This window comes from Protopterus annectens, chromosome 8.part0 (assembly GCF_019279795.1).
Source record: "Protopterus annectens isolate FY-2018-M chromosome 8.part0, PAN1.0, whole genome shotgun sequence".
NCBI lineage: Eukaryota > Metazoa > Chordata > Ceratodontiformes > Protopteridae > Protopterus > Protopterus annectens.
In genome coordinates, this window is record NC_056741.1 from 1,696,274,017 (window position 1) to 1,696,297,501 (window position 23,485).

At 40.1% G+C, this 23,485-nt stretch overlaps 1 protein-coding gene across 2 annotated transcripts in view; it reads left to right on the top strand.

Annotated features, from left to right (window-relative positions):
- The first annotated feature begins 532 nt into the window (after nt 1-532).
- The window catches only part of LOC122809604 (carbohydrate sulfotransferase 5-like), a 74,092-nt gene continuing 51,139 nt past the window's right edge, over nt 533-23,485 (top strand). The window contains exons 1-2 of one of the 2 annotated variants that reach the window (XM_044081224.1): nt 5,586-5,621; nt 5,831-6,117. The gene's annotated coding sequence lies outside the window, so the exon portion shown is untranslated. Of the gene's footprint in view, nt 612-5,585; nt 5,622-5,830; nt 6,118-23,485 lie in introns of those variants that run through there. The other variant, XM_044081225.1, reaches the window with a different exon arrangement.

The window sequence follows — 23,485 nt, forward strand, 5'->3', positions numbered from 1 at the left end:
GATTGATATGCTGTTAATTGAATAAATACATGATATGCTGCTTAATGTTATATACATACATGAAATCTAAAAGAATTATGCTTTAAAGGCAAGCCTTGCATACTGATGCTGGTAAAACTGAACTTTAGTTAACCTTTGGAGTTGTTTGCCAGTTTAAAAGTTGTTTACCAGACAGAGGGGGATTTCAAAGAGGAACTATACCACAGGTGTGTGGGCAAACGGCTTTCTGAAAGGAGGAAGTAATGTATAAAACTAGACATTACGGGGCTTGTTGACAACTCAGGAAATGATTTGTAATGTTTTAAAACAGTTCATTAGCTCATGAATAAACTGGTGATCTAAATATCATCAGCTGAATGATTACCTAATGGCCTAGGTGTAATCAATTGAACCTATTGACCCTATGGCATACTCAAACCTATAAAAGGCTCAGAGGTTGGTAATAGACTGGAACTCGTCATCATCCGGATCTGATTGAAGCAAGAGCCTGAACTGAGCATACAGCATTGCCTGCCAGTGTCGGCCCTGTCTTGACTGAACAGATAGCTGTACTGAATAGGTTTGGAGTCCCCCTATCAGTGGCAAAGATGATTTTCTTTTTTCATATGCTTGTAAGTATATGATTTAACAGTTTTTATAATTGTTAATGTGATAGGTCATAGGTTAGGTTTTGCATATTAATGTGATAGGTTTTTTTGCATATTGACTAGTCAATTGCTTTTTTTTTGTTACAAACCTTAATTGTTAAAAGCTAACAATAAAATTGCTAAAGTTTGAGCCTTGGTCTCTTGTGTCATCTCTAATACTGTATTAACCACAGAATTTAGTAACCTGACCAGAACAGCTGGCGTAGTCGGCAGGATCTGTGGTTTGCAGTAGATATGTCACAACAGCCAATGTGTTTTCCATTTAAGCACCTAGGTGTAGGGTTAAATAAGAAACAATCTGTAGATGCCAAAAGTAAGGGAGGGGCAAATGTTGAATTTCCAGCATTGTTTGGGAAATGGGACCCCCTTGCTAAGGCATTGAGTCAGGTTTCACCTCCACCTTCCCCTAAGTCCTCACCAGTAAACCCAGTAGACCCTGAGGAGCTGGCAAAGGCCTTATCAGGTTTAAAATTGGAGGATAAGGGAAAGAAGGTGAAAGAGGGAGTGGGAGCAGCTGGATGGCTGTTCTTTGAAGCAATACAGGAGTCCCTCTTGGCTTGGTTTCTTGGTCTGGGATACAGGGGAGGCGGTGTCACTGAGTGATGAAGAGATGCACCAGTGTGCCTGTTTAGTATTTCACCCCGGCTGAAGCAGATAGTGAACAATTGTGACCATAAAGATCCCCATATCAATACATTGGTGGTATGGTTAGCCTCAGCCTTTCGGGCCACTTGGCCGGATGCTACAGCAGTAGCAGAGGAGTGCAAATCCTGGAAAACGATAGCTGAAGCAATCCAACAGCTAAGGAAATGGCCATGTTAGCAACTATTTACTCATTAGAAATGATAAATGGGGAGTTGCATATTCCAAAAGGGCCAGACGGACAAATCTTTACTGGTAATATGAGGAATAAGTTAATTAAAAATGCCCCACAATGGTGGAAAGGGCAGCTTATGGCTGCCTTGGCAGGGTGTATTGGCCAACCGATATGGGATGTAATGTCTACTTTAAACCAGCTGGCAGAGCTGGTAGAAGAGAAAGAGCAGAGGAAAGCCAGAAAGGCAAATACAGACAAGTTAAAAAGCACGGGTAGTGAAAAAGTAACAAGGAGACAGATGTTTCTAGATTTGCTAAGATGGGGGGTAGAAGCTGCAGAAATAGATGGAATAACTACAGAAGAAATATACAAAAATGGAAACAGAAGCAGAAAGGAAGAGAATCAGATCTTTCTGGAAAGCTAACACCTGCAAAAAGCCCAAACAGAAGTACCACTGAAGGGAAGAAAGGGTGGAATCAGTTGTATCCTGACATCCCCACTGATGAGGAGCTAGCACAATGGCAGAGGGAGAGTTTACTGATGAAAGAGATTGGGAGAGAAGGCGTGGAGAACCCCAATGGAAAAAATGGAAGCAAATTGACTAGAAGGCGGGTCCCCAGTAGCTAGAGGCACAGTTACAGCCATTACACCTGGGGACCGGCCTACGTGCCTCTTACCATTTTTGGAGGGAGGACCACAACACGTAATGGCTTTAGTAGATACTGGATCAGAAATAACTATTTTGCAGGCAACCCCGTAAATTTCGTGGACAGTCTGTGGAGATTGATGGATATGGGGGGGCAAAGACGATAGGTGTCAAAACCAAAGTAAGAATAGCCTTTGGGGATGGTATTCCTAGTGCCATTGTAGCAGTGATAGCTCCTGTACCAGAACACATTTTAGGAATAGATGTTCTAAAGGGTAGGACCTTAGAAACTACAGTAGGGCCATTTAGATTTGGAGTACGGCACTGTTCAGTCAATGCAGTCAAGGCTGTTGTTCGAGGTGATGCCAAGTGGGAACCTTTGTATATTCCCACACCAAAAGTGGTGACCAACATCAAACAATATCGTGTTCCAGGGGGCCATTCAGAAATTACTGAAACAATCCAGGAATTACCGTGTTGGCATACTCGAACCAACTGTGAGCCCATTCAATAGCCCGGTGTGGCCTGTCAAAAACCTGATGGTTCCTGGCGATGACGGTAGATTATCGGGGCTTGAATAAGGTGGCTCCACCTTTAACTGCAGCAGTGCCGGACATTGTTACCATTGTAGAGACTTTCTTCTTCTGCTGGGCCGTACCATGCAGTTTTGGACTTAGCAAATGCTTTCTTCTCCATACCTATAGCAGAAGAGAGTAGGGCTCAATTTGCATTTACCTGGGAGGAGGCAATATACCTTCCAGGTACTTCCACAAGGATATCTACACAGCCCAACCCTTCGCCATGGGCTGGTGGCCAGAGATCTGGCTAAGTTGCAGTTAAATAAAGTGACTGTATTCCATTACATTGATGACATCCTGATTACAGGAGAAAAGCCGGATGTGGACATTGCATTGAAAACAGTGATTGAACACCTTCAGAGCCGAGGGTGGGCAATAAATGAGGATAAAACACAGCAGGGAACATCAGTGAAATTCCTGGGTATGATATGGAATGGAGCAAAAGAGAAATACCTGCATCGGCCTTAGAAAGCATTCAAAAGATTGCAGTCCCAAAAACAAAACAGCAGGCACAAGCCTTTTTGGGAGCAATGGGCTTTTAGAGAGCATTTGTACCACACCTTGGGCAAGTTTTACGACCTATTCACTATGTGACTAGAAAGAAATGTGACTTTCAGTGGGGTCCTAAACAGCAGATGGCCTTCGAGGAAGCGAAAAAAGCCTTGCAACAAAGTGTGGGACTGGGTCCAATAGACCCACAGCAACCTTTTATTTTGGAAGTGACTGTTGCTAATAATGTCATGTCCTGGGGATTGTGGCAAAAGAATGATGTGGGAAAGAAAAGACCACTGGGATTTTGGTCTAAATCCCTGACCGGAGCACAGACTAGATACAGCCTCTCGAACAGCATGTGCTGGCTGTATATACTGCCTTGATTCATGTAGAGGGGCTGACCAAACAACAGACAGTGACAGTGAAAGTAGACTACCCAATCCAGGGGTGGTTACGAGACAATACGCTGATGACTTCTACTGGAAGCTGGGAAGAGCGTTGTTTGCAATGACTACCAAACCCACCTTGACATGGAATTTGACCAGCACAGAATACATCAGAACTGTTTGTAGATTAAACTGTGACAGACATCCAGAGAAATGCACTGCCAATCCTGCTGGGGGCTTATATCAGAGACTGAATGAATCAGGATTTTCTCTGGCTGAGTCTCCATTAGATTCTTCCTGCATAGCCGAATTTCAAAGGGAAAACAGCACTGCAGAAACCAGATCTCCAAATGTGGAGATATATGCTATGGACAACAGTTCAACTGTATTTGATGGTTTAGGACATATAGTAAGATATACAAGAGGATGTAAAACTGTAAGTAGTGCTAGAATTGTTCAGCATATTAAAACCATTAGATTTCACATGTGAAAATGACTCTTGCATATTGATCTTTGATTATCTTGCTAGTAAAAAGGGAACAAAACAAGTTTGTCCATTTGTAGCATTGCCTTTGCAATTCGGAAGTAATTGGTGGGTGCCTCAGATAGAATCTAATCTCATTGATTATAATGATATGCCCATTGATTTAGCAGGATGTGAGACCTGGCCCCAGGGGTGGGTGTGCATGCTAATTAAAAGAAAGCCTCATCCATGTTTACATAATGAGACTGGAGAATGTGCTTGGCATAGATATATAGTGAATGGGACAGACATTTATCAACTCAATGATACCACAGCTTGTGTAGTATCCTCCTGTAAGCTGGCTTGGAATGATGAAACAATCACAGACAGTGGAGCACATTGTAAAAGTAATGTACATGCAATCATTGATTTTTGTACTGGGGAATTGATCAGATTAACTAGATGGATGGACATCACATTAAATGCTAGCATAGAACCATTGCACACTTTTAGATGGCCATCTCTAGTCCACCCAGACTTTAAACAAATTAAGCAGGAAGGGCAAGCTGTACTGCTCCTGCTGAATAAGACTTTACATGATGCGCATCAAACTGTAATTAAAATGATTAAAGACAAAGGTACCATTCTTCAAATTGCAAACGAAATTCAAGACATGTCTGTTTCACATTGGTATGATATTTTTATGTGGTCACCAAAGGCTTCTGCCTGGTTTAACTTGCTTTTACACCCTTTATTGCTGACCACAATAGTTTCAGTGTTGTTCTGCTTAATTTCCTACTGCATTTATTGTAAGGTCATGAAAAATACAATAAAATGCTGTCAATTTTGCACATTATTAGAAGCACACAGCGATCATTGCTTAGTGCAAGGGGTGGCCTCTGACGGATCCACACAGTTTACCTGATTTTTGATGCCCTAAGCCATTGAACTGCTGTGTGTTTGTAGGTGTGCTTAATGTTAGATTGATATGCTGTTAATTGAATAAATACATGATATGCTGCTTAATGTTATATACATACATGAAATCTAAAAGAATTATGCTTTAAAGGCAAGCCTTGCATACTGATGCTGGTAAAACTGAACTTTAGTTAACCTTTGGAGTTGTTTGCCAGTTTAAAAGTTGTTTACCAGACAGAGGGGATTTCAAAGAGGAACTATACCACAGGTGTGTGGGCAAACGGCTTTCTGAAAGGAGGAAGTAATGTATAAAACTAGACATTACGGGGCTTGTTGACAACTCAGGAAATGATTTGTAATGTTTTAAAAACAGTTCATTAGCTCATGAATAAACTGGTGATCTAAATATCATCAGCTGAATGATTACCTAATGGCCTAGGTGTAATCAATTGAACCTATTGACCCTATGGCATACTCAAACCTATAAAAGGCTCAGAGGTTGGTAATAGACTGGAACTCATCATCATCCGGATCTGATTGAAGCAAGAGCCTGAACTGAGCATACAGCATTGCCTGCCAGTGTCGGCCCTGTCTTGACTGAACAGATAGCTGTACTGAATAGGTTTGGAGTCCCCCTATCAGTGGCAAAGATGATTTTCTTTTTTCATATGCTTGTAAGTACATGATTTAACAGTTTTTATAATTGTTAATGTGATAGGTCATAGGTTAGGTTTTGCATATTAATGTGATAGGTTTTTTTTTGCATATTGACTAGTCAATTGCGTTTTTTGTTACAAACCTTAATTGTTAAAAGCTAACAATAAAATTGCTGAAGTTTGAGCCTTGGTCTCTTGTGTCATCTCTAATACTGTATTAACCACAGAATTTAGTAACCTGACCAGAACAAGGAGAGACGGTACGAATCCAGACAATGAAAGATTTTGATCGAATAGGACAGCTTACAGGCATCTGTGCAGAACCGAGATCTTAGTGAGTTCCGAAGGAGTGAAGTATAGGAGGAATCGCAAGCATATTCTTGTACCAGAACCATCATCATTGCAATCACAACATTGTATCTGTGATGCAAACTGTAAAGAAAGGAGTGAGTCACTGTTTATAGACCAGAATGTGTTCAAAAGTCTGATTCTTTTCCTGAAAGTCAATCCACAGGTAAATCATTTTGCAGAAACTGTCCCAGTTGCTAAATCTGATTCCCAGTTTTATGTCACATGATATGAACAAGTGTCTAAACCAAGTGTGAAAAACGCAGCAACATGAACTTGATTGTACATATCTATATGTTTAACAATGTATAATGCATGTCTATACAGTATCTGTGATTTCTGCATGCCAAACAGTTTCATAACAGCTGTATGGTCTATTTCTCAAATAGGGAGGATGTAGATCAGAGTGTAAAGTATGTGTGGTTATATCTCTAAGAGGCATGCAAGTCTGTACATGCATGTATATAACCCGCACATGTGCACAACCATTTTGAAAGAGCAGCTAGGGAGTAAAGCATGCAAGATCATAGTCATTAACTGTATATACTAAGAAACAGTCTACAGTCAACAATAGTAATGTGTTTACATATAATAAAGCTGCTTTAACAGAACACATGAAGATTTGTTTATACGTGTCCTAACACAGAAGTGACACTTCTTGTTTTCCTGTCTAATCTATCCAACACATTTTGGGGCCAGTCAATCACTCCAAAACTGTAAGTTAGGACAGGAGCAGTAAATTGGTTTATAGCTTGAATTTTGTTCCTAGATGTCAACCCTGTTTTCAGAATTAATGTCTTCTAATATTCCTTAGTAAGTTTCATTCATATTTGTTCATGTTTTATTGTTGATCCTTCATCAGTTCCCAAATATTTATACACTCCCTCTTGCTCAAGTTCTTTTTTATCACATTCTTGTCCCAAACTGATGTTTTCTTGGTGTTGCAGTTTTCCTGCTTTAAAGGTTGCTTTTGCATACTTATCAAGACCAAATGACATTCTTACATCATCTGAAAAAGTTTTGACTACTTGCAGTTGTGCTTTCAATTCCTCCATCTGATGAGCTATACAGTTTTAAATCACCTAAGCTGTTAAGTAGACAGCTTAATGGGTTAAGGGCAAAACAGAATAACAGAGGTTACAGGGAGTCACCCACTTTGAATTTTTATCCCTGGAATAATAATTTATCCTTTATCGTGGCTTAATTGCCAACTGGTCTGCCACTGTTGCATGGTCACTGTAATGTAGTCGATCAGTGCAGGGTGTATCTTATCAATTTTTAAGCACCAATTTATTCAAGAATGTGGGATAGTATCCAATGCTTTTTTATAGTCAATCCATGCAATACTTAGATTCTTCCCCTTTTTACAGTTTTTCATTATGACTTTATTTAGCAACAGATAATACTTTGTTCCATATGACTTTATTTTATTATCCTTTTTTCCTATTACCATGATTGAATTTTTTTCTAAATGACTATAAACTCTGTCTGCATCAATTCCAATGTATAATGTATATGTTGTTGGAAGGCAAGTTGTTGGTCTATTTTTAGGATAACTTGCAGGTTCACGTTTAAGTAGGAGCATCATTTTTCCTCTTGTTAACCAGGTTGGTGTCTGTTCTGGGTACACATATAAATAATTCTTACTTATGGCTAAATCTTTGTGCAAAGATGTTAATACTTTTAGCCAGAAGTTACTTACTGCATCTGGGCCTGGGATTTTCCAGTTGGAGGCTTTTCTTAACTTTATTTCTGTTTTGCTGGCTGTTGCTTCATCCATGTCATCCCATGTCATATCCTTTACCTTTGAACTTCTTATTCTTTCTTTTACTTCTTCTATCCATCTAGCATCTTAGGTTCATAGGTTCATAGGTTGATACTAGGCTATCTGCCCTGGGGCATTTATAAGCCTAGCCAGAGTGTGTTTGGCTTTCGCCACCCTTTTAGATTAGTTGACTGTGCCTCTGTATAGTAGGTCACAGAAGATAGCCCTTTTAAGGTTAGTTTACTGTGCCTCTGTCTAGTAGGGACACAGAAGAGATCCCAGGGGTAAACCTACGATCTCCCATCCACTCGTCAAGATTTCTCTTGAAGAGGGTCATTGAGGGGCTCTGCCTAACATGGATTGGGATTTTGTTCCAGAGTGAGGGGAGAATCTGGGATATGAATCTGTCCCTCCAGCATGTCTTATTTATTTCTGTGCTGAGGTTTAAGTCCCTGGAGCGTGTAGCTCTAAGGTATTTGGATTTCCTGAGGTGGAGCATGTGCGTTAATTCTCGGTTGGACATGGCTTTATACGTCAGGCAGAGATCGCCTCTGAGTAGGCGGTAAGCAACTGAGTAGAGCTGGAGTTTCTTTAGCCTAACTGCATAGGGCATCTGTTTGAGTCCCTTGATCCTCTTGGTGAGGTACTTTTGGGGTCTTTCCAGTTGCTGCAGGTGTCGGGTAAGGTACATCCCAAATGGGGCATTGTATTCAATTATGGGCCTGATGAGTGACGAGTAGAGGGGCACAATGACCTCTCTTGATCTAGATGTGAACCCTTTTGTGATAAGGTGGGCTATATAGAAGGTCTTTCTAATCACTTTGGCAACATGATTGTCAAAGGAGAGATTGCTATCTACTTGGGTCCCCAAATCCCTAATTACTTCTTCCGTACTTAATGGATTACCACCTATGTGGTAATTTGTGGGAACTTTGTTTTTCCCAAAGGGGATGACTATGCACTTTTTTGGCATTTAGCTTTAGGCCATGGTTCTGGCACCAGTTATCCATCTCTGTGAGACCCTTTTGGAGGATGCTTGTGTCAGTCGGTGAGTCAATTATGGTACCCAGTTTGCAGTCATCTGCGAACTTGGTCAGCCATAGTCCTCCCGTGTTAGCCTGTACCTCAGAGAAATATATACCGAACAAGAGAGGCCCAGGACTGAGCCTTGTGGGACGCCACTTGTAACTGATTTAGAGTCTGACATGGCACCTGCAATTCTGACCATGTGGGTTCTATCTCTGAGCCAGTTTGCAACCCATCTTGTGACATAGGGGTTGATATTTAAGCTGGTGAGCTTATTTATGATGCCCGAGTGGGGTATTGTGTCGAAGGCTTTGCGAGGTCCAGTTAGGCTGTGTGGACTACCTTCCCTTCATCTATGGCCTTGGTGACTGTTTCAAAGAAGTCGACCAGGTTCAAGAGGCAAGATCTGCCCTTAACAAAGCCGAATTAGGTAGGATCCAGTGTTTGGAGGCTCCCAATGTCTTTGTTTATGAGTTCCATGATGATACGCTCCATAACTTTGCAGACCAGGCTAGTCAGGCTTATAGGGCGATAGTTTCCGGGGTCCATTGTGGCACCACCTTTGTGGAGTGGGACCACTGTTGCTGTATGCCATTCCTTGGGTACATATCCTGTAGTAAGGCTGAGATTGAACAGTGACTTTATGTGAGGGTTCAGTTCTTCTTGGAGCTCATGTAGGATGCAGCCCGGGACACTGCCTGGTCCCATTGATGCTGTGTTTTTTGCTTTGGAGAGGGCAGCTCTCACCTATGCATCTGTGATGTTAGGGAGGCTACACTCTGTTGGGATAGACATTTGCTTTTATGAGGGGAAGGGGGGGAGAAGTTTGCACTGAACTTGTCTGCTAGGATGTTGGCAATGTCTGTGGGTTCAGTGTAATTTTTGTCATTTTGCACTAACTCAGAGCATATCTGGTAGTTGCCACCCAGGTTCCTGACATAACTAAAGAAGGCCTTGTGATTATCTTTAGCGTCTTGTGCAATTTTTCTTTCGAAGCTGGCCTTAGATGATTTTATGAGGGATTGTAGTTTCTTGCTAGTACTGATCAGAGATGCCTTCCCTTTTTGGTATTTTGCTCTATCATGTAGTAGCTTCCTCCTTCTGTTGTATAGCTTATTTATGGCTGGGGTCTACCAGACAGGTCTCCTGCCTTTGGAGGAGTGAGTCTTGGTTTTATTTGGGATAGTACGATCCATGCATTCCTGTAGGTGTCCATAGAATGGGTTTGTAAAGGATTCTGCGGTTTGGGCCGTATTTTCCACTGGCCCGGGGGATTTGAAGGATTCCACCTCGCTTTTGAGAAGTGTGAAGTTTGCTTTTGAGAAGTTCTTCACCATGGTTTCCTTGGCTGGGGATGGGGATGGGATATGGATGTCCGATGAGATTAATTTATGATCAGATCTTACCAATGAGGGGTATACCTCTGGTATGGAACATAGAGTCCCCATGTTGGTGATGATCAGGTCCAATATGTTTTCCCCTCTTGTGGGAGTGGTGACCAGTTGTTCCATAGCATTTGAGTTTACAAATTCTAGGAACCGTTGGGCGAGGGTGTTGGGGCTTGAGTAGTGCTCCCAGTCTATGTTTGGGTAGTTGAAGTCACCCAATATAATGGTGTTTGGAGAGACCTTCATATTCTCCAGTATTCTCAGGAAACCCGAGTGGGGTTCCTGAGTCTGGGAGGGTGGTCTGTAACAGGCTACAAACTAAAATGCAGTTTTTCCCACTGCTAGTTGCACATGGATGGTCTCCGATGCTTCGTGCAGTGCCAGTAACCTGGAGGTGTGGGTATCTTTGATGAATATGGATACTCCCCCTCCTTTTGTGGTTCGGTCCAAGTTTTGGGGCCGAAAAGCATGGTATGAGGTATAACCTGGTAGTGCTGCGGTGCTCTCGGGAGCCCTGAACCAGGTTTCTGTTACTGCACAGATATCGATATTTTCCATACTGAGGAGAGCCTCAAGTGTGTGCATCTTGAGGTTTAGACTTCTGGCATTGAGCAGCATTACCCTTAGTTTCTTTTTCCTTGTGTTGTCTATGGAGGTGGGTTTGTCTTTTGAGCCTTGCCTAAAAAAAGGCACTCTGGGGGTGGCAAGAGCCTTAGCCAGTATTCAAAAGCCCAGGGGTGACAGGTGCATGCCACCCATAGCTTAATTGCTTTATAGTTTTCTCTGTTCGATACTTCCTTGATGGTATTTGATTTCTTCCCTTCCTTTCCTTTACTACCATCTGTTGTGGTAGTAGAATTTTATCTTTTATTAATTTAGTTGCTCAGTAATATATCCTGTTTACTTCTGTTGTATCGCATGGATCTCTATTGACAGTCCTAATTACTGTATTCATTTGTTTTATCAAAATTCTGACTTTTGGGGTTTTATTGACCTTCTGCGGTCTATTTCTTTCACTAATCTTAATATATCTATCTATCTCTATTAAATCAAGCAACTCTTCTCTTAGCTTATTTTCTTCTAAACTAGGGGCACATTTTTGTTCTCCATTTCCTGTGGGCATTCCATAGAGAGTTCTGTAGCATCTTCCTGTGGCACATTCTCTTCAATTTCATCATGTGTCATCCACTGCCCTGTCATATGGGAACTCATTGGCCTAGCACTCCTCAACCCTGAGTTGCCACAGTTTCCTGTTCCTTCCGGTGCTGTCCAGCTTCAAGTGGATGTTTATACTGGTTTCCTGTGGAAGGCTCCAAAATATCTTTATATGGCAACTGCCCAGTGGCTTCCCGTTCCACTGGTTTCTCCTTAATTTGGATGTCTATTGCTCTATCTTGCTGTGGTGCTTTCTGAGTTAGATTTTCTACATGGAATCCTTAATTTCACAGGTACTCCATAACCTCAGTTTCTGTTTCTCTAACTTCTCCATTACTTATTTCTTTTCTACTTTTCCTCTTTGTCTTATTTTTTGTATTGTATAACTTTCCATGTCTGGATTCCTTTGCTTGTATTTCTCTTCAGATATCTTTGGTGGTACTCTTTTTGTATTAATAAATTTTACTTTCTCCTTTGCATAAATATTGCACCATATTAAATCTCTTTTTCTTTCCCATGTCCATATTTCTTTTTCAGACATCTTCTGATCTTCCTGTTTCTCTTTACTTTGGGGACTCGTTCTATCATGCTGTTATGTAACCTGTGCTAGACCTTCTACACCAAATCCTTCACTTCGCAGGCAGTCCATAACTTCAGCATCTATTTTTTTATCTTGTACTTTACTAATCTTCTTTTCTACATTGCCTCTTTGTCATATTATTTTTATTGTGAAATTTTCCATATATGGATGTGTTTGCCTGTATTTTTCTTTAAATATCTTTGGGGCTGACTTTTTTATATTGATTAATTTGGCTTTTGACCTTGCATAAATATTGCACCATATCAAATCTCTATTTCTTCCCCATGTCCATATTTCCTTTTTATACTTTTCAAAAATCTCTAGGTTTTGTTGTTTATATTTTTGCACTTCCTCAGATTCCTCTTTTTCCAAACAAATCAAAGTTTCTTGATCTATATAATGTTTTTCAAAAATCTGTTGTATTAATGAACACAGATTTTTATTTGAGGCTTCTGACAGTTTTTCTTGTTGGTATTTTTCTTTCCTCTAATTTCTCTCTTGATCTTTTTGTATATGTTGTATCTGGAAATGTTGGACTTTTTTTAAAATACTAACAATACATAATTTCTTTCTTATCCTCAACAGTCCACTCTATTGTCTTTATGGCTCTTCTTTGGCCTATCAGCTTTTGTGATTACGGTAGACTGCTACTTTCTTCTACAACAGGGGGCCATCCTTCCCCTAGGCCTGGCTTAGCCCAATTACAGGAATATTTCAGTATTTTGAGGATTCTACACTGTCAATTTTTTTCAGAACAGGATTGGTCACTTTTTTATCCTGGCTCTTGTGTACTCAGCTATCTTTTTTTTTATTTTTATTTTTGACCTACTTCTATCCGTGGTATATAATATATAAAATACAGTCTATATATCAGAGTCATCTTGGTGAGATTTTTTGAAAAACATGGTCCACTTTGTGAAGGTACTCATCGAGACTTGAGGATGAATTCAAATTTCAGTAACACCACTCTCCTTTGCTTGCTAACTTATCACCTTTGCATTTGGACCCCATGTGTCTCTCTTCTATAATTTTTCCAAATCTTTTGGGTTTCTAATTCCATGATGGGAATGGACCCCATTCCTAAGTCAAAGCATGATTAAAGTTCATGAAATTAGTATTGTTTCAGTCTTTGATGTCAGCCAGTAGTGCTCTTCAAAGCACCTGCAATGTGCCCAGTAATGACTCCTTCTGCAATTCTTATGGCGTTACATGTATTGGTAACATATCTAAATATGATTGTAGAGTCTTTTTTATAAGACCCATTGTTCCTGCTACTATTGGAACTATATTTCTTCCACATTGCTCTTGTTTCTGCCTGGAAATCCTGATATTTTATGACTTTGTGTCTCTCTCTCTATGCGCGACACTGTAGTCACTGGGTGTGGTGATTTCAATGATCAATGCTACTTTTGTATTCTTTTCCTTGACCACTATATCTGGTTTTCTAGCATCCATCTTTTGAATGGTTGGTGACGGATGATCCCCAAGTGATGTAGACTTCATCATTTTCTGTGATGCTTTGTGGCTCATATTTCCATTGGTTTTCAGCCACTTCAATACCATAATGTTTGCACAATCCCCGGGGCAACAGTCTTGACACATTATTATGCCTTTCAGTATACAGTCCCTCTACCATTAGTATGTCACAACTAACAATGAGATATGCAAGTGTTTCCAATTCTGTTTTACAAAACCTAAATTTGTTTGTTTCTCTCGCATGTTCAATATAATTTGTAAACCAATGTGTACATAGCCCAATGTCTTGTGCCACCAATATTAATCTTTCATCTCTTGATTTGAATTTGCCTCTCCTTAACCATTTCTGCATTCTTTCCTGATCAACATGAGGTTCTTCTAGAATGTTTTCTATATTTACAACTATATTTATGCATTTTTCACATTTCTTGCCTTCTCATCTGATCTTTCACCAGAATACATTCATTTGATCGAGCGCACATTGCTCGATCATGCACAACACCGACTTTAAACCTCAAATTTTGGAATGCCGAACGGTCGGATTGTCATAAACAACACCAAATTTAACATTTCCGACCGCTCAACCACCTAAACGAGTGCTACCATGGGTCAAAAACAGGGCAATATTTTGTGATTCGCAACTCTTGCGATCACTTTTTTGGGACTTTGCCACACTGCTTTCGACAAGTTATATATCGGTAATATACCCGTCAACTAAATTAATGTATACCCTTTCACCTTATACTCTTTCTTTTGTTTTTTGAGACATTCAAGTGCTACCTGATTTGTATCTACTTATGATTTGATTTCCATTCCTGCTTGATGACGATATGCTTCTACTAGTTTAAGAAGGGAAGTCGTCTTAGATTTATTTTCCTCATGTTTCAAAACTTTCACTAAATTTGGGTCTTGTGTGGTCAGCAGATATGAGTGCAGTCCCACTATTGCAGATCTGTACATGTAATCAATTTCAAGGAGGCCCATCCCACCTTCGGAATGAGGAATATATAATCTTGGTATGCATTGATTTTTTTATAGTTCATTTGGTCTGTATGAAGCATCCTTCTTGCTTTCCTATCTAATCTATCCAACACATTCTGGGGCCAGTCAATCGCTCCAAAAATGTAAGTTAGGACAGGAAGAGCAAATTGGTTTATATCTTGGATTTTGTTCCTAGATGTCAATGCTGTCTTCAGGATTAATTAAGTCTTCTAAAGTATTCCTTATTACGTTTTGTTTGCATTTGTTCATGTTTTATTGTTGATCCTTCATCAATTCCCAAATATCTATACACTCCTGTCTTGCTCAAGTTTAATATCATATTTTTGTCCCAAACTGATGTTTTCTTGGTGCTGCAGTTACAGGTCTCCAATATACGTAAGTTAGTGTAATAGAAGATGGAGAGCAATAAGGTAAAAATATACAGGAAGATAAATGTGAGTAAGGAGATTTATACATATTAAGGAGATGTATACATAGGTTCATAGGTTCATAGGATGATACTAAGCTATTGGCCCAGAGACCCTTACAAGCCTAGCCAAAGTCACCACCTGTTTCCCCTGTCCAGCAGGGACACAGATAGGATTCCAGGGGTATATTTTCTGTTTCTCATCTAGTCATCCAGGACATGGAGAAGGAGTCTATTCCACAGACAGGGGAGTCTTTGGGACACAAATCTATCCTGCCAACAAGTTCTATTAATACCTCAGATCAGGGTAAGGCCACATGAGTGCAGCTTGTCTTACGGATATGCAGCAACTCCATCAAGGTTGGGTCTGAAATGGCCTTGTATGCCAGACACAGGTCACCACTGAGCAATCCGTATGAGACTGAGTAGAGGGACAGGGCTTTTAGCCTATCTGTATAGGATAGGTGTTTGAGACCCTGTATTTTCCTGGTCAGGAGCCTCTGTGGTTTCTCCAACTGCTGCATGTACTTGGCAAGGTACATGACTTGTACTCAATAATGGGTCTGATAAGGCAGGAATACAGGGATTTCATGAACTCCTTGTTTCTGGATGAAATACCATTATTTATGAGGTGGACCATATACAAAGCCTTTCGTACAATGGAGGCAATGTGGTGGTCAAAAGTCAGGTTGCTATCAACTTGGGTAGACAAGTTCCTCACAACTGAATGCATGCTTAGTATGTTGTTATTAATGTGATAATTAGTGGGGAGTGACATTTTCCCCATAGGGGATAATGATGCATTTCTTGGCATTCAGTATGAGGCCATGCTTCTAGCACCAGTCATTAGTCTGGGTAAGGCCCTCTTGGAGGATGTTAACATCACTAGGGGAATTTAAGACAGTGTCCAGCTTGCAGTCATCTGCAAACTTGTTCAGTCACAGAGCACTAGTTTTGACTTGCACATTAGGAAAGTATATCTCAAACGGAAGAGGCCCCAAGATCGATCCTTGGGGTACACCGCTCATTACGGGTCTACAACCAGAGTTGGCTTCCCCTACTTTGATTGAGTGGATTCTATCAGTGAGCCAGTTAGCTACCCATCTGGTAACATATGGGTTGATGCCTAGCTGGGAGAGTTTATCTATTATGCCCTTGTGGGGAATAGTGTCAAAGGCTTTTGGCTAGGTCAGGGTAGGTGGTGTGCACTGTCTTCCCCTCGTTCATGTCTTTGGTGACTGTTTCAAAGATGTCAACCAAGTTTAATAGGCATGATCTCCATTTGACAAAACCAAATTGTGTGGGGTCAAGCATTTTGAGGTTGCCAATGTCCTTGTTTGTAAGGTCCATGATAATGCATCCCATGGCCTTGCAGATCAGGCTAGTTAGGTTCATGGGCCTATAATTGCCTGGGTCAGTGGACACTTCACCTTTGTGTAGAGGGATGACAGTGGCTGTCACCCATTTAGCTGGGATGAAGCTGGTGCTCAGGCTTTGCTTGAATAAGGTGTCTAATGGAGCTGAGAGCTCATGCCTGAGTTCATGTAGGATATAGCCAGGGATGTTATCGGGTCCCATGGAGACTGTATTTTTTGCCTTTGAGAGGGCATTAAGGACCTGCTCCCTGGTGATGACAGGATGGGGCAGGTGGCAATACATATTATGGAAATATATATGTGCTAAGGAGATTTATATAAATTACTGAAATAGCTAAGTAGAGAAGGCAGGTAGGAGGGAGAGTGTAAAGAGTATAAAGGAATGAGGTAGCTATGAGATGTGTTAGAAAAATAATACAGAGAACAGAATGAGAGTAAAAAAGAGAGGCAAGAGACTTGTATGGTATTACAGAGGAGTATAGCTAGATATAAGATGGGTGGTAAGTGCAAAGTAAAATTAGAAATGGGATCAGCCAGGTGTAGTGCAAGAATAGAGTCAGAGATTTGGAGAGAGATTTGTTTAGTGTGGGCTTTAATAAAACATTGCTAGTTAGAGAGTTAATAGAATTTGGGACTGAATTCCAAAATTTGGCTACACAGTGTAAGTACAGACTTTGTGCAATCATTTTTCTTAGCTTTTCGATTAAAGCACGTTTTTATCCTGAGAGTGCAAATGACAAATTGGGAGACAGTGGTGAAGAAAAGAGCAAATAGATTGGCAGTTAGAGGGATTAGAGATGAGTGTAAACTAGGTGAAGAGGACAGTTCTAACCTGCTGAGTGCTCTGAGTGCAGACCAGTGATGAGGTTGCTGGGACAGATTAACTGCAAATCTTGTGACTTTATTGTAACATTTTTCTACTTTCAGTTTTAGAGATTTCTGTAGATTTGTCAGGATAGGCAGAAAGTATGTGGTGGCAAGTGTAACATGACTGGAATTAGAAATTAATTAGCTCTATACAGTATAGCTAACTTTTGAGGGTTTTTTCAGTTTTGTTTATGGAGATTAGATTTTAAGTTATTGTCTGTTGTAATGTTTAGCAGGTTGATATGTGTAAGTATTTCAATAAAAGTATTGTTGAGAGGTAATATTGAAATTGTTTTTTTTTTGCTTTCATTAACGAGGTTTTCTGAAAATATGTAAAGGCATCCTGAGTGATAATCTGAAGATGGGATAGACTGTCAGGTGTGCAGATAAGTGTAGAACCATCTGTATGTACATTGTTGATAAACACGTTAAAGAAGACTGGAACAAGGATGGAGCCTTGTGCTACATGTGAATGGTTTAACAAAAAGGATGAAAGCCACTTCACAGACTGATATTGTCTGGATAAGTAATTAAAACCACTAACAGTAGATTTTGTAGGGCACAGAGAACATTTGTAACAGGAGTTTTTAATGAACCAAATCAAAGGCTTTTGACAAGTCTAGAAATAGGGAAGCCATGAAGTTATCATTGTCATTCACTTTGTTGATGACATCAGTAAAGCTTAAAAACCATTGGTTGTGCAATGGGTACATCAAAACCATGCCTTGTAGGGGTTAGCAGCTGTGCAATGGGTATGTCAAAACCAGGCCTTGTAGGGGTTAGCAGCTGTGCAATGGGTACGTCAAAACCAGGCCTTGTAGTGGTTAGCAGCTGTGCAATGGTTAGTTCAAAACCAGGCCTTGTAGAGGTTAGCAGCTGTGCAATGGGTAAGTCAAAACCAGGCCTTGTAGGGATTAGCAACTGTGCAATGGGTATGTCAAACCAGGCCTTGTAGGGGTTAGCAGCTGTGCAATGGGTAAGTCAAAACCAGGCCTTGCAGGGGTTTAGCAGCTGTGCAATGGTTAAGTCAAAACCATGCCTTGTAGGGGTTAGCAGCTGTGCAATGGGTAAGTCAAAACCAGGCCTTGTAGGGGTTAGCAGCTGTGCAATGGGTACGTCAAAACCAGGCCTTGTAGGGGTTAGCAGCTGTGCAATGGGTACGTCAAAACCAGGCCTTGTAGGGGTTAGCAGCTAGTTTTGTAAGGAGATGTGTATGAATACATATTTTCAGTAGTATGGAAAGGGGGAGACAATAGAGCAATTTTTCTGAAGTTGGATATGTTAGTAGATTTGCCACCTTTATGGAGAGGCATAATGCACATTTTTTTTCCCAAAGGGAAGGCAGATAGGACTCTTGGATAGACTTATTTATGAGAAGTGAAACTGAATATGCAGTGAAGCTGTCAATAAGCTTAAGATATTCAGCAGGGAGATTGTTTGTAAAGGATGATCAGAGTTTGATTTTCTTTAATAATTGTTTTACATAGAAAGTAAAGAGCGGCTGAAGTGTAAAGGTGGAAGTAGATGGGTAGATGAGAACTGGGTAGAGCTAGAAGGTAGGGTTGCTATACTAATCAATTAAATCAGATTTGCATTTGGAAGCTCTTTCTAAAGGAGAGATAGTTAGACAAGGGTTTTGGATGATGTTGCAGAAACACTGTAATATTTGTATTTATTTATTTATTTATTTATTTATTTTGTATAGTGAGTCAGAATCTTTTTGGATTAAGTTTATTATTTCTTTGAGGATCAGAATACTATATATATATATATATATATATATGTGTGTGTGTGTGTGTGTGTGTGTGTGTGTGTGTGTGTGTGTGTGTGTGTGTGTGTATATATATATATATATATATATATATATATATATATATATATATATATAGAGCCATATAGATTTGCTTCTTGGTATAATTATGAAGGTCTTTGTAGTGTAAGTTTGGAGGGCTTAAATAAAGTGCTTTTGGTTGAGACATCTACTGTTACTAGAGAGCCATGAGTCTTGATTGTTTTTTCACATGTTTGTTTCTTAAGGGGGCAAGGGTATTTAGGGTATTCAGGAATATAGCAATGAATTTGTTTACTTCTTCATCTAGGGGCAAGGTTTTGAGAGTAGACCAAGTGAAGGATTTTAGTACTGAGTAATCTGTCTAGTGGTAAATATGGGATGGTGATTGCTAAGACAATCTGGGAGGATTCCATATTTGCAAGGATATAAAGCAAGATGCTGCCCCTGGGAATTGTACACAAGCAGCTAAAAGCTTTTACAAGTAAATCACAGTTAGTAACAAAGCTGAAATTATTCACAACTCTTTAATAGGTAGCAGAATCTTAGTTACTCCCACCATTTACTTGCTCTTCACTAAATTTCTTCATTCAAAGCACTGGTCAGAAATCACATTGTGTCAACACCTGTCTTAGGCCTTTATAATTCTTTGTTCTAATTAAGAAGCCAGATTCCCTTGGTCTTCACCAGTTCTAACTCAGCTGCAGGCTACCGGACAATGCAGGATGCCAGTCAGGACTGACACCCGCCACAGCCAGGGATACCCAGAGGAAGGGCCCAGCTTGTGATGAGACATGGTGAGTGGCAAATCCTCATCCATCAGTGGCACATGCCTAGCCTGCTTCATGCCCAAGCCCGACTGACCCAGACCTTAGAGCAAATACTTATCCCAAAGTTACCTTACATTGTTCTAAAATGCCAGAGGCTGTTCACCTTGGAGACCTGCTGTGGATATGGGTATGGCCCAGCGTGAGTCTTACACCCTCTCCCCCAGATTTTCAAGGACCAGTGAGAGTTCACCTGATGCAGATAGAACTGTGCCACTTTCCAGGGCACAGGTCTCTCTTTTGGGTTCAACCCATTCCAAGATGCCCTGCCTATTACAAAGAAAAAGAAATCTCCCAGGGACCCCTGCTGGTTTCTCTGGGATCATTTGCATCACTGTCTTCTGTTTGGAGTCTGCATGTCCTCTTTGCATTCGTGTGGGTTTCTTCTGGGTACTCCAGTTTCCTCCCATGTTACAAAGACATGTGTCTGGAGTGTTTCTCCCTGTGCCTCCACTGAAAATTGGCTCACTGCAAGTCGGACTTTCCCAGCAAACAAATGCTAAATAAATAAATAATTGGTAGAAACTATTTGCTATATGGAAATATAACTTATTGATATAAGTCACAGCTGAGGCTTCATGGAGGCTAAAAACAATGTAGATGAATTTTTTGAGCTCATCATATAGTTTAATAGGTTTAACTTGAATTCAGAGGTGTCAGTTGTGGTGTGTTTAAATGCCCTAAAGGAGAAAAGAACTGTTTTGTGATCAGATTTGAACAGAGAGAGGTGAGGATACTGTAGGGCAGTAAGTTCAAGGTTAATGAGGAAAAAGCCAAGAAATTTTTAATACCTAGTGGGCTGGTTAACTCTTTGTACAAGGGAAATACATTTACTATGTCTAGTAATCTGTTGGCATAACTCAAAATACTTCAAAACCAGCACTTCTCCAAGGTATGTTTATTAATGTCAGTTAACTGCTTTTGTTCCTTAACACACGGAACTTTAACAACTGAGTTGTTTCAGTTTATCATTCTCTGGCAAATTACTCTACTGTTTTTTGGTCAGAGAGATCCTCTGTCATAGCAACTTTAAGTATTTACTTCTTACTTATTTAACATTTGTTTACTGGGAAGGTCCATGTTAGAACAAAGCCAATTTTCAGTGAAGACCCAGACGCATGTCTTTGTAATGTGGGAGAAAACCAGAGTACTCAGAGAAAACCTACATGAATGCAGGGAGGACATGTAGACTCCACACAAAAGGCACTCCAGCTGAGAATCAAACCAGAGAACTTCTTGCTGTGAGGTGACAATGCTACCACTGTACCACTGCACCATCCAAGTAGAAAGCTGAAATTATCCATCAAAATGTGTTTTTATAGGTTCATAGGTAAGTACTTAGCGAGCTTCACTTGCTGGCCATTTTAAGCCAAGCTAGTTTCCCTTTTTTGCACTAGAACTAACCTATCACATTTGGTTAGAGATTGGCCTTACCTCTGGTGGGATCATACCATAAATAATTTGAGTGGATCCATGAATATGATATAGCATTTAGTAGCTGCTTCTGTCCATTAGTAGTACAGGAGAGTAGTCCTGGGGTAAATTTTCTGTCTTCCATCCATATATCTATTCTGTACTTGAAGATGGGCATGGATGAACTTTGTTTTATGTGGATGGGGTGTCTGTTTCACAGCAGCGGTATCCTCCGTGAAATATGCATGTCCCTCCAAACCATTCCGTTGTTGTTGCTGAAGTGGTTAAGATCCACAGATTGAGTATTTCTGATGCCATTTGTCTTGCTGGTATACAGCAAATCCATCAGTAATTGGTTGGAAGAGGCCTAGTATGCCAGATACAGGTGACCTCTTAGCAGTCCATAAGATACCTAGTATAGTGACAGGGCTTTGAGTTGGTCCATGTAGGAAATGTTGTATAGTCCTTGAATCCTTTTAGTAAGGTATCTCTGTGGATTTATTATTTATGGATAACTTATTGTGCATTTTTTGAAAATAATCATGTCTATCTGGAGATAAGGAAGGTAGACTTACAGCAGAATATGAACTGATAATTAGACCTGTTTAGGGTAATGAATTTCAGTAATGTTCTGTTTATGAGAATCTGTCTTGAGAGAATTGAGCCTCTGTAAAACACTGATACTCCCTCATAGTTTCCAGCAGGACTAAAAGCATGACAGGTGCTGAAACCTGATAAAGTCTCTTCTGTGAATAAGTACTAGATGGTTTTGCATGTTACATTTTATTAATAAAACCATTGCTGCCCTGTAGATTGTGTTATATACCCATCAGCTGTTTGGTCTAAAAGGCTAACCTACTTCCAATGTATACAAAGCAGCTGCCTAGTGCTTGTTACTGATTGCATTATTTGTTTGTTTTACTGTAGAGAAAATTGCAGGACTTATATGTTTGTATTGCCAACAATTTTCTTCTCTTTCCTGTTGTCTTAGCTATGTGGTCTGGATTGTGACAGGAAAGGATTCTGTTCATAGGTAGGTACTAGGCTATCAGCCCTAGGGCCTATACAAGCCTAGCCAAAAAGGTACCCTGGCTTTCGCCACCCAAGAAAATTTTCCTGTGCCCCTGTCGAGCAGAGCCACAGAGGTGATCCCCAGGGTGAATTTCCTATTTCCCATCCAATCGTCAAGATTTATTGATGTTAAATAAACAATCAAACAAATGTTAAATACAATAAACATACAAACAACAAAAAATGCATAAATACAAGTAAAGGGAGTCCAATACCCTGTCCTAACAACTCTTTTGACCACTTTGCCCTAGGTTCATCTTCTGTCTGTCACACTGCGTAGTTTAAATAGGTGGCAGTAACCATGCTGCTGGCTCACTGCACCTTTATTTTCTCCTACTCACCCCCAGTTCATGTTTAACTATCAGGTTACATAGAAAATCACTGTGTTTTTTTAATGTATTCTTTTTTCTCTATCAGGTCAATCAGGCACTTAAACGGACTACCCTGTCATCTCCTACATCAAAAGATCCAGCTTACAATCAAGTTAGAGGCTGCTTTTAAATGGGTAACTAACAAAGAGCAGTATAACACCTAATTGCTCCCAAACTGACAAAGGCCACCTCCAGCCATGGCATCCTCAACTGTAAACTAGGAGTTTTTGGTTATCCTCTTCCTGTTGCACCATTGCAGGTGGACAGGCATGACCCCCACAGTACTATGCTCTAAAATTAAAATACTGATGGCTATGTAATAGTATTTCACCTTAACAACATACCTTCAACCTCCAGACCTTGAAAATAATAATTAAAGCCCTTGAAATGTGGGTATATCCACCTGAAAATCTGAGGATCTAATTTTAATAAAATTTGAACAACAAATAGCACATAACTATTCCTATTACCAGTAGGAATACGAGATACTACTCAGAAACATGTTGAAGAAAAAGAATGTGACAAAAATGATGGACAAATATAAGCACATTATCAAACAGACAGTACAACATTTATATACTTTAATGAAGTATATTGAAACATTTCTCCACACAAGGTCATTCATTTCTACCACCCAAGGTAATTCATTTTTCTTCTGATTCAAAGGAGATGTAAGATGTGTGTTCTCTTTTTTTTTAAATGATAGTGTCAGTAGTATGTTAGTTATAGAGTGGGGTTTTCTGTGTATTAGACAGCATAAAAAATCACATGTGATAGGGGGAGTCAGAACATTGTGTGACCCTTCATATAAATCAGGCCTGAAAATAGGAATGTTCTTCCAAAATAGGAACAGTTCAGAGGTCTCTTCCACAGTCCACACAGAAGTTGCCGCAGGTTAAAGTATTCCATTCAAACCATCCACAAAAATTACAAAATCAGAGAAAACTGTCATAATGTATCTAGTTGATCACTGCCAGTGTTATTTCAAAGAATAGTAATAAAACTCGCCATGCTAATCCTAA